Source organism: Pan troglodytes, chromosome 15 (genome assembly GCF_028858775.2).
Source record: "Pan troglodytes isolate AG18354 chromosome 15, NHGRI_mPanTro3-v2.0_pri, whole genome shotgun sequence".
Classification (NCBI taxonomy): domain Eukaryota; kingdom Metazoa; phylum Chordata; class Mammalia; order Primates; family Hominidae; genus Pan; species Pan troglodytes.
Window position 1 is genome coordinate 77,859,428 of NC_072413.2, and position 12,954 is coordinate 77,872,381.

The 12,954-nt window shown below is 36.4% G+C and overlaps 1 long non-coding RNA gene across 1 annotated transcript; it reads right to left on the minus strand.

Annotated features, from left to right (window-relative positions):
- Positions 1 to 278: 278 nt before the first annotated feature.
- LOC134808381 (uncharacterized) lies at positions 279 to 12,529 on the minus strand. The gene is made up of 3 exons (XR_010151251.1): positions 12,272 to 12,529; positions 3,968 to 4,013; positions 279 to 976 (listed from the first exon to the last, which is right to left on the minus strand). It is a non-coding gene; the product is annotated as an uncharacterized LOC134808381 (long non-coding RNA).
- Positions 12,530 to 12,954: the final 425 nt, after the last annotated feature.

A 12,954-nucleotide genomic window follows, 5' to 3' on the forward strand; every position in this document is an offset into this window, starting at 1 on the left:
GTGAAGAGAAATCAAACTGGTTATGACTTGTTTTTGCTTTTAGTTTTACTGAGAAAGACTCCTTGAACTAAAAGCTTGATGCAACAGCTAATGGGAAATTTTTTCTCTAGCTCTCTCTTTGTTATTGTGTAAAATAGTCACATAGTTGTGTGTATGGCATATATTCAATCAAAGATTAAAGCCTCCACTCACATATGGTATCTTCAAATCTGTTTTAGTGAGATTTAATACAAAAAATTACACTGCAGGTAATTCTAATACAATTGTTATCTGCCTACGTTTATAACCCCTGCCATGCCATTTTTGGACAAAAATAATGAAATTTCACAGAGGATTAATTTTCTATATCTGTTTTTTCTTTAATTACCCAATATGGCTATGTGAAAGAAGGGTGAAAAAAATCTTTAAAAACTGGATTCTATTCTGTTGTTTATGTTGAATCTAATGCAGCTGTGATTTTCCTCTTCCAGATTTTTCAGACTGAAGACTTTCCACTGATATTGGTATTTTATTTCCCCAGGTGAAACATAGGTAATGAGATGCTGCTGCCCATTTTGGAGATGAATGTGTTGGAAAGCTGTTAGGATTAAATACCAATTTGCAATTTGTTGGGTTAAATAGTCCAGTATTACTTTAAAGTCACCATCACATAAATAAAAACAGCCCAAAGTGATTAAAAGTGGGAAATATGTAGCATTGTTAATCTACTCACTGTGTCTGAAAAGTACTAGTGGCTAATTTGTTTATGATCTGGGTGTGTATGTATGTATATGTGTTCATATTTATAAAATGAAACAAAGACAAGGAAAGTCTATTGTCTGATAGAAATAGCATAAAAACAGGAAAAGCTTTTGTCCCTGGAGTTATTGGTATCCCTTCTTCTAGTCTACTTTCAGACTGTTTTTCTCAAACAGTTGTAGTGTTGAGAGGGGGGTGCACAGCAGACAATAGGATATTACCCCCGCTTCCTCTGCACCTGTAAAAGTAGACTACTATAAGTTTCCATCTCAACCAATCTTCCTTTTTGACAGTTTCCAAGCTTATTTCTACTGTCATAACACAATCATGTACACAAGAGACCTCTAAACATAGTGGATATTGCTAGACAATCTTTATTCAATTATGAGCTAAAATATAAGTGGCTAGAACCATACCCATGTGCTCATATAAAAATGTGTTTTGTGCACATGAAAAAATGCTCATCATCACTGGCCATCAGAGAAATGCAAATCAAAACCGCAATGAGATACCATCTCACACCAGTTAGAATGGCAATCATTAAAAAGTCAGGAAACAACAGGTGCTGGAGAGCATGTGGAGAAATAGGAACACTTTTACACTGTTGGTGGGACTGCAAACTAGTTCAACCATTGTGGAAGTCAGTATGGCGATTCCTCAGGGATCTAGCACCAGAAATACCATTTGACCCAGCCATCCCATTACTGGGTATATACCCAAAGGACTATAAATCATGCTGCTATAAAGACACATGCACACGTATGTTTAATGCGGCATTATTCACAATAGCAAAGACTTGGAACCAACCCAAATGTCCAACAGTGATAGACTGGATTAAGAAAATGTGGCACATATACACCATGGAATACTATGCAGCCATAAAAAATGATGAGTTCATGTCCTTTGTAGGGACATGGATGAAATTGGAAATCATCATTCTCAGTAAACTATCGCAAGAACAAAAAACCAAACACCGCATATTCTCACTCATAGGTGGGAATTGAACAATGAGATCACATGGACACAGGAAGGGGAATATCACACTCTGGGGACTGTTGTGGGGTGGGGGGAAGGGGGAGGGATAGCATTGGGAGATATACCTAATGCTAGTTGACGAGTTAGTGGGTGCAGCGCACCAGCATGGCACATGTATACATATGTAACTAACCTGCACAATGTGCACATGTACCCTAAAACTTAAAGTATAATAAAAAATAATAATAATTTAAAAAGTGTTTTGTGTTTGTTTTTGGTTTTAAACAAGGTTTTGCTGATTTCAGATTTTGCTTCACATTCTTGCCTGTAGGAGGAATTTCCAATGTGTGTTTTATTAGGCAATTAATCTCATGCTTTCTAGTTATTGTGATAGAATTTTTGTAGTGGCTATAATTTTCTTTCTTTTTTTCTTTATACACCACTACAAAATATCCTTCATCTAGTCAACACTTAACTGTGGTCTATGATGTGTGACCGAATCTGTTGGTAAAGTTATCTATTCATGCAAGAAATCAGTGCATAGAGATTTGGGAGATAATTAGTTTGTACTCCACAATCTCAGCTATTTTTTCCTTGAAGAAACTCTAGGTATTATTCTTAGACCATTTAGGTTGCAAGTCTTTTGGTCACTTTTTTTTTTTTAATAGCAATTGCCACCACTAAGTATTACTATCATCACATTTTTTTGTAGATACCTACTAGACGTCAGACACTGCTCTAGATGCTAGCTAAACATATGTGGCCTCCTTAATTTTTTTGAAGATGATATCAGTCCTGTTTTACATATGAGGAAATCATAGACATGTGCATAGTGGAAATAGGAAAACTACTGATGTCAGACAGTTTTGGACTCACTCTCTTCTGCTTTGGAGCTGTATTATGATTGTGCCAGTCATTGGATCTCTTTGAGTCTCAATGGTGTATCAGATAAACATGTTTGATTTCAGGTGATCATGATGAAAAAAGCAAATGAAAACAAAAGCAAAATGCAAAACACTAAATCAACACAAAGCCGAAATGGGTAACCAAACTTTAAGGTCTTTGCTTCCTCTGGTTGCATATATTGTTATTAAAGTTACTCAACTAGAGGAACTTTAACTTCAGATTTTTTTTTCCTTGAATTGTAATAGAACAACCATTCTCACTGATATGCTGAGGCTTTTAACCAATCAAGGAATGAATTTTATTTGTGCACTATGCACTATGCACATAACTACGATTTGCTCATATGTAAAATAGGGCTGTTTTTATATATGCATTTAAATTTTAAGTTCCTAAAATATAATTTTGCCCCCATTTTAAAGATTTCTGGACATTATGATAGAATCTGTGATTAATCAAGGGTTTTGCTCATTTCACTTTGAATCATTGTCTTATTGAAGAAAACCTAAGAATTAACTGGATTGAGGTTGATTTCAAGTCATCGTGTCTTTGGTCATTCTTCCTTTTCAAACAAAGTTCTTTAGTTTTTTGGTTTTTGTATTTTGTTTTTACTAATACCTTTAAATCAAGACATGTAACTGACACTAATTTAGAAATAATTTTTTAAAGGACACTATGGAGTATACAAGGGAATTTTAAACCTTAGCTATGAAAAGACAATTTACATATCCAGTCTTTAATGGTTAATGGAAAACATTAGTCCAGATGTAAAATACTTCTTAGCAAGATTTTAAAGCCTTCATTTGGCCCAGTGTATGAGAAATCTTTGACGCTTTCTCTGGGCAGAAATGTATATAGTAAAATATCACCTCTGTTTGCCCACAGAGGCAACCTTCTGGGGTTAGAGCATCCTAACCTAATTTGAATGGTCTCTGTGATATCCTGTGTCCACAAAGGAAGAGCTGTGTATTGATGTCTGACCAGTAGCTCATACTACTCAAGAATCTTCCCTTTTCATCTTCTGTTTTCACATGATCATCATAATCCAGGGGGAACATTGTTTTGTGCTTAGGGGACCTTTTTCTTCTGAAAACTTCAAGGTGAAACTATCATTAAACCCAAGTGGCAGTCATTATTTGTCCAAAACTCAAGTGAGTATATGAATTGTGACTAAATGGCTAAGGGCTTAGTCACTAACAGAATTCTAAATCTGAATTCTGAACCTATGCATTGTCATATAGACTGTAGGGACAGATTTTATATTAGGGAGGTTCAGTAAGGGAGATATTCTCTAATTGTGGTTAGGGTTTATTCATTTAAAAATACTCAGCACACATTATTGAATACCTACCATGTGAAATGTAGGCCCTGAGTCCAGTCATTCCCTTGGAACTGCTCTGGGAAAAAAGAAGTATTTTCAGAGGAGATGCTAAGCCCACAGTCGTTTTCAAGTTCTCAACAGCTAAGACTTTAGAAGTGTGGTTTCACACTAAAATTTTCCAACTGGAATTAAATGCTGGAAAAGACTTGAGAGTCAAAGACATAGCTAATTCCACACCCTACAGTCAGATACAGAACACTTAATTAGAAAAGACTTTACTGAAAACACAATTCTCTCTAGTGTAAAGTGTCTTAAGGGGAATATTCACAATTTTTTATAGAGGTCCAAACCCATGGTTGTTAGAAATTGCTGTCCTCCTGTTTCCTTGAACTTTAGAGATAATATTTTTCTTTCCCTTTTTGAACTGTTTATCTCCCAGTATTTCTTCATTATATAATGCTTACTCTATTCCATTATCATTTCCATGGAACTGTGGTTTGGATGTTGATACCTGAACAATTTATTTTGTTGTTTGAGACAGAATCTCACTGTCACTCAAGCTGGAGTGCTGTGGAGTGATTGAGGTCCACTGCAATCTCCACATCCTTGTGCTCAGGCGATCCTTCTACCTTAGCTTCCTGAGTAGCTGGTACTACAGGTGCATGCCACCATGCCCCGCCAAGTTTTGTATTTGTTGTAGAGATGAGGTTTCACCATATTTCCCAGGATGGACAATTTCTAAAGAGTTGGCCAATATCTTCCCTGCCTGAAAGGCAACTTGATAATCATCTCAGACTCACTAGAATGTCTGCAATTTATATTACATATAAATTAAGAGTAAGTACATTTTTGAGGTAAAATATAAGGCTGAGAAAGCCACATTTAAATAACCCCAGGCGAACGTCTCTCTTTAGTTATCAGTTTTTAAAATTATTCCCTTATTAAAATCTGAGGTAAATGAAGGCACGAAGGGTCTCTGCCACTTTGATCATTAATTATCTGCTTTTCTTCCCCAGATAATGAAAGATAATCTTTTGCCTTTTGGTTTTCTTTCATTTGTATATTAAAGAATGCTTTGCCTGAATACCTTTGACACATTGCATTTCATATCCTGCTTAGCCTTTTGTGATCCAGAGAGCTTGGCTTTTCTTCCTTAGAAGGCCCATTTACTTAGAGACAAATGATATGAAATAATCAGCAAAAATGGCCTTGGGTGATAAACATGTGCCTATGCTGTTCATCTTCATGCCCTTCAACTCAGTGCAAATTAATTTTCTATCCATTAATTAAATCATTAGCTCCTTATGGGCAGAGAGTACATCTGTCTCTTTTTCTTCCTCTCTCTCTCCCTTCTCTGTCTCCTTTTCCTTGGTGCCTAGCAGAGTGCAATATACATCGTGAGCACATTGAGAAAAGCGTACTGGCATACTTTGGAGAAATAGTAATATAATAATAATAAAACCTTCCATTCTCTTTTCTAGTTTCCTAATCTAAACTCTGTATCTTTCTATCAATCATTCTTATGGTCCCCCTCAGCTCCCTTCTTTTCAATTGTATTCTTCCCCTAAGAAAATGAACAAACCAATGTCAATTTTCACGTGGCAATCTCATGCATTTCCATGGCTTTATTTACTATGCATGCAGGTGACAGCCAGATCATTCCATCAATCACAGAGGTAAATTCCCATGAGTCCCCAAGATGCCTCGATTTATTATCCTTGGACTATTCCCTTTGAGAGATTTATCAGAGAAAGGGTATTTCAGAGAAACCTAAAAATCCTTGCATTGAGGTTCACTCAATCATTCAGACAGTCTAAGGAATCATATTTGTGAAGGCTTTTGATGCATAGAATAATGCATAGAGAGAAATAAAACTCACACTGGACTTACACTAGTGAGAAGGCCATGATTATAGTGATTAAAAATGCAGTGATTCAGATTCAGTCTAGGTTCAAATCACAGCTCACTGATTACTGACTGCGTGTGGGAGCCAGTTTCTGAATCTCATATGAAACAAAACAAACAAACAAACAAAAAGAATACCAACCTCATAGGTCTGCTAAGAATTTCAAATGAGATGATATTTATAAGGAAGAAACCTCGAGAAGTATCTGGAACATGCTGCATCTTCCTAAAACTGTAACTATAGTTATTCTTAAAGGTTGCAAAATGGTTAATTTCATTATGAGGAGATTTGGTATCACAGTTCCAGAGGTACTTTTAGTTAAGTCATATTTTAAAAAATACCCCTACTGAACATGGTGGGGAGCACATATTATCAGACATCAGTGGTTCCATTTTGCCACCTCCAGCATTATCGAGGAGTTGGGGAATGTTCAAATTGCACTTTAACTTTCTCAGGATTAAGAAAAAAATATATAACCTGAATCATAGGCTATAGGTTAATTAGTTCAAAAGCCAACGGAGTACTTGATTTTAAGTTCAACTTGAAAATTTAAATTTATTTCTCAGTTCAGTGGACTAGTAATGTTAATAGCTAATATTAATTGAGCGACTCCTTATGCTAGGCACTCGATTTCCTAGCCTAGATATTTCTTCATTTAGAAGAGATTTCTTAGAGTCCCTGGGACAATGATCTTTGGGTAGGCAATAACTATCATGCTTTCTCCTCAAATTAAAATTCAAATCAAGCTCTCCTTTGACTTTGGGTATGCCAACACCTGGCAGCTACATTGACATCCATGTCTCAGCAGGCCATTTATAACTCTCTAATTTTCCCATCTCTCTGATGGCTGTATTTTCATGAGTTCCTCACCAATGTGTAAAGCCTTTAAAGTTTAGTGGATGTGCATAGTCAGATGAGAATTTTCAGGGACCAGCTGTGCTACTGTGATGGTCATTTGCACCACCACTGGGACATTTCTTCTTGTCCAATTTTTATCTATGTGATGACAAAGCCCAGGAAATATTGGATAGTTAAAACTGTTAACACAGAATGATATAGCTGAAAAGCTTATAAATAGAGTAACGGGCTGCACAGGACTAAAAGCAATAATTTCATCATGGGAAAGTTGCCTAAAGGTCTTATTTCACATTCTGATGATGCAGCAGATCTAGACACCAGCATTTTAGAGTAATACCTGAACTGCCAAACATTAACCAGAAATCATTGTCCATGATACAGGTGGCAATCTATCATCGTAAATGTCACTATAGGGAAGACCTAAAAGCCAAATAAAACAAAAAAAGACGAGACACAGAGCTCATCCAACTGAACTTTGCTCTCCAGAGGAATGGTAAATTCAGATTATAATTGGGTGACTTCTGCTTTTTACAAGTTCTCAAAAACTTCTCTGGCCCTGGGTGGTGGTGTTACGGCCCTGCATGATTACATACCACATCCCATTACAACACAAGCAGTCTTTGGATGACATAAAAGTTTTGCAACTTTTAAATCATGGCCCATGTTTTTCAAAAGATAAGCTCAACATGATAAAATTTCAAAGTAGCACCAATAATAGAGTTGGATTCATTCTCGGAATCAGTACTAACTAAATAAGCTCTCTCTCTTGAGTTTATTTTTTATTTTTTTTGCAAATAATCTTTCAAATAAAACCAAAACTAATCAAAGATCACAAGCTAAATACATGAGCTTCCACTTTTGATCTAATATCCTTATTTCTATCAATGATATGATAAAAATTTCATATTAATTTTTTTCAAAATAAAACTTAAATATAATGCTTATCTGATCAAAAAGCCTCCAGGACACTTGTCCCAGAAATAAAGCCTAAATCATCAGCAGAATGCTTAATTTTCCTAAATGACCCCCAACTTAACTTTCCACACTTTTTTTCTACCATTTCCACATACCTCCAAAATTCATACCTAAGTCACAGCCACATGGATCTGTTGCTATTTCTCCAATGTGTCATATACTTTTTCTTCTCTGTATCTTCTGCTTAAAATGACTGACACTCTTCTGCATAAACAATTCTAAATTATCCTTAAACCTCAGCTCAACTACAACTAACAGAACTTGTTGCTTTTTCCTCTATCTGTACACAGTGCCTATATCAGACCTGCCACATTGTGCTGGCTTCTGACTGTATCACAGACAGCAATCAACTCTATTTTGTCTTTGTATCTCCAGCACTCAAAATATCATTTGGGAGGCAGTAAACAATAATTTATTTTTTCTTAATGAATCATTCCCAGGACTACTGTGTACATCAAGACATCTAGGGCCCACAATTCAGATAGACTGTGATTTAAATAGAAACCTTGCAGTTGTGAAGTGTACATTAAGAACAACCTTACATAGCAGCGTGTCACTCACTCATGCTAATATATTTATACTCTTGCATGATAAATTTTAATGTTTTCTGCATGTCCTCCTCCATCAGTTGTGGAATCCTAACAAGTCAGTATAAGCTAGGTTTTGCTGCAGTAACAAGTACCCAATTTCAGTACTTTGATATACAAAAGTTAACTTCTCACTCATACTACATGTCTGATACAGTTGGCAGGAAAACTCCATAGTCCATCAGGGAACAGAGCTGACAGAGGTTCCATCTTGACACATGAATTCATAATCACCGAGACATTAAAATCAGAATGCAGCAGATTATGTACTAGTTACTAGAGCTTCCATTTGGATGTAGCACACACACTCCTAGTCATACTTTACTAGCCAAATGTAATCAAGTAGCCATTAACTTCAAAGGTGCCAAAGGAAATCCAATTTTACCATGTGCTATAAAGAAAAGAAAAACATTTGAAAATGTCTTTATTGACAGGTACAGTCAGCTCCTTAATATCTCACAATTTCTCCTATTCATACTCCATTTAACCGTTTTAACTCTTTTTTACTTCATCCTTGGACTATTGTAGCAGCTCACTTAACCTTCCTGCCTTCTTTTTCTTTATCCCACTTTGCCCTCAGCCCTTCTCCCTATGACCAACGGGTTAGCCACCCTAAAGCGCAACTCTTTACTTCTTTCAAGAAGGTATTTTTAATTAATACCTTTAGTGATTCCCCACCAACTATGAAATTAGGGCCCAATTTCTTCCTTCATTAAATCTTTCCTTCCATTTATTCCACAAACAGCATTGACTACTTAAGAGGGATGAAAAACCATATGAAACACTGAAAGAACAAAGAAAAATAGTTCCTGGACATAACAGACCTCATCGTTAGATAGGGGAGTTGGCCACAAAGAAAATGAGGGCAAGTCAGTGTGATGAGCTTGATGCTAAAGTGGCATAGTTCAGTGGTAACATCAAGGAGAAAATGACTTTGATGGGAGATCAGTGAAGGCATCTCTGAGGAGGAGATGTTTAAGGTAGTTCTGGGATTTTGAACACGTTTTCCAAGCAAATATAGTTGGAGATAGAAGAATGGAGGATGGATGAGGAACATGGAGGCATAAAAGTTAGGTATGTTGCAAGAAATACCAATGTTTCTATAAGCTGGAATTGAGGTTAGTGTGGTGGTGGGATAGGAAGAGTTCTGAGGGGATAGAAAGTACAACTGAAAAGAGAGATTGAGACAAATTAAGAAACAGAGAAGGCTTAAATGTTAATATTAAGGAGTTTGGCTTTTTGTCCTTTGGGAAATGTGTAATTATTGAATAGTGAGCCTGAGAAGAAGAAGACTTGGTGTGGAAACATTGGCCACATTCAAGTATGTTAAGTGCTGTCATTCATGAAGACAAATCTAGTTTTAGTAGCTCCAGATTGCAAACTGTGGAAATTATAAAAAGTACCAGATTTCAAGTCAGCTGGAGAAAGAACGACTTGAGGTGCATTTCATTGTTGTATGAAATTTCCAGTAAAATGTTGGATATTTTGCATTTTATAAATGTTTTTTAAATGAGTGAAATAAGTTATAAGCATTAGATTGATTTGGCAAAAAAATGTGTAAAGAGGCTGAAGCTTTGATAAAATTGTAATGAAAACTAGAATTTGGAATTTAAGATGCATATCATGGAAAAGTAGGATGCAAATATCACTATTAGTGCGTATAAATCATGTTGGAGCTCACCAAGCTCTGATAAATTAATACAATTTTCCCAGGTAGCTACCTGGAACTACCTACTGGTAGCTGTTTTACAAATGTAGGTTGCTTTACAGTTTAGATCTCATTTCATACACTCATCTCACTCAATCCTCATAATAGTCTTCAGTGCTTAGAATTGACAAGTCAGGAACTCATCCAAGACATGTTAATTGGCTTGCCAAAGACAGCAAAACCTAAAGTGGAAGAGGTGTGACTTGAACTCACATTTACCTGTGCTGTTTCTGATATTTATACCCATTACCCAAAAGCTACAGGAAAACCTTGATTTCAGTCCCAGGAACTTACATTTGAATTACAATTTACTGCCGAAACTAGCTCAGTGCTTTTCAGGATGATCATAATGCAGATACTAACTAATGATTTGCTAACAATGGAGGTAGACATAATCTGATGGGATTGATCAAATGTGGCTCCGGTTGCCCCAGAAGTAATTTCCATAGACTACACAGAGAACCTAATTATGTAAATCACTCGAGAGATCCCCAACTGACCTTCTTGACAAGAACTAACCAGCAGTGATCAGTGGGAAGAAAAATAAAATTGAAACCTGGATCATTTCCTCAGACAAATCTAGAGTTGATTACACCACCACTTGAATTTGGATGCTGCAGCTCTGACTGGGAGCTATAACATGTTGATTCAAACTCTCTAAATGGGCTGATGTATAGATTTACCAGGAAGTAAACTAAAAAGAGACCTGTTTCTGTATGACCTAGTTTTATATTTATTAAAATTTGAAATGTTTTTTAAAGTGTTGATAAACTTCAACTGGCAAGGAAAAAAAAAGTCACCCTGTATTTTCTAATCAAGGAGGATTAAAAGGCTGTGAAACTATATCCAATGCACAAATGTTGTAATTACAATAAATATTTGTCCTTTCTGTTTTCTCTACAAACTCAAAAATCCTAGAGTCTGTGTTTGGCACATTCGGGAGATTACAGCCATCTGCTGGGAGACAAAGCTGTCAATTATAAAGCAATCTGGCTTTCTGTTCCATTCCATTTCCAGGTTAAATATGGCCCAATTGAGATAGCATCTTTTTATTATTATTATTACAATTGGAAGCTTCTTGGTACTGTCCAACCTTTGACCCTATTCTCAGGATCCCAAGAGAGATTTACATGTCTCTGAACTTGGAGTTTGCAACACAAGGTCAACCATGTCTTATACAAGCCGTTTAATAAGGTAAACCACTCTTAGGCAGGGCTCTGAGCTCGTTAGCCAACTTGAACACAATATGAGGGTTTCATTCAATTAAAGTGTGCTTTAGCCTAAGGAGGAAAATCATAGCAAATAGAAACTAATAAATAGAGATAGGGGTATCTTCTGTTGGCTGGGGTGATGAGCATTTAAAACAGAGGCTTTAAGGTTTGAAAACAGTACAAAAATCCTCCATGAAACATGGAAATTAATAGCCAATTTAATAATGTAAGATTCGGCAACATTGAGGAGGGACAGTTCAAAACCACAGCAGAAATATTTTAATAGAAGAGGCAGTTGGCCCTAAAAGTGCGGACACTAAAGACCTAATGGAAGTGAATTAGCCTTTCTTTTGGCCAGATTCCAAGCCTGAAAATTCACCCTGTTTCCTTTAATTCTTCCTGCAGTTTTACTGGAAACAGTTACCTTGTGTTTTGTCCTAAAACAGTTAAATTGCCTTTCAACAGACTTTTCAGAAAATCTTGTGTTCCTCAGCAGGAGTGGAAACAAGAATTGGCTTTTAAGCAGACATGTAAAAGTAGAGAAGAAAATTTTTCTCATCTAGATCTGTGCTTGGGTCAAGCCTGAGGGCACCTCTAAGAAGTCATTGAAAGCTAATAATTAAGAATCTGTTTATATAACACTAATCACATGATTATCTGGAAGAGTTCTCCAGCAAGACCATTAGTGACCAGAGGGAAGTGAAAATGATCCTTTAAATTTTCCCAAGTGCACCTGATTCCTCACCTCAATTCAATTCACACCCATATCTTGCATTTCAAAATAGTGACCTAATCTTGGTCCATAATTTTACCCACTGACTCTTGCAATCAAGGGGGATAAAAGACTATTTTACAGGTGAAGAGCCCACTGGAACCTAATTGAAAAATTGCTAATACTTCTCAGTTAAATATTAACATACTTATGTAAAAGGATTCAGTTTAAAGGAAATTGGGTAATAATTAAGGGCATCTGGCTCTAGCTCATGGATGCAGCTTTGGCCTCTGGGTTCAGTAAGAAGGTTAGGTTGGATTTCAAAGTTATCCTCAACTTTCCAGCTGACTATATTCTCCCATATGGTGACCACTTACCATCACAGGATCCCTAAAGCCGTTATTTCATTTGCTGTTCTTCTCTCTGGCTTCTCTTACCCAGCCATCAATATTTATGTGTCCCAGGTCTGCTTCTGTCAACTGGGTTAAATGTTAATCTCATAGTGAGGATCAGCTGACTAATCTTACTGTCCAGCACACCAGTTCTTAGCTTCAGTGTCATATTATACTGCTAGGTCATAAGCAACTGTGAGGTTTGTCACAATCAACTTGACACCTTTACAGATATTCCTCTGGTAAAGGGCTTTCAACTTCAGTGCTTTCATAGATATAAATGAAGCTTCACTGCAAAAGTATATTAACATTTTTGTCTCCAACAAATGGGATCAGTGATCCTGCAGATAAGTGTTAAGAAAGATCAGGATTTGCCATCCCAACATTTGCTACTTTGGCACAAGTATTATTCTGAACTGAAGGCAATTGAGAATCAACAGATGCAGGAAGAGTTCTCTGCCCTCCCCTTATCTACCTAAAAACAGGGCATACATTTCCCTTTGTGAAGGTACCCCCATCTTACCAGAAAGTGAAGACCAACTCTTATCATTGGAGATGGAACATTTATGCAGAGATAAGTTTCTATAAACAAACTGAACTAAAATAACCCTTATCTTTCATTAGTTCCACAAGATATTTCCTAGTTACTTTCCCATGACTTATTGTCC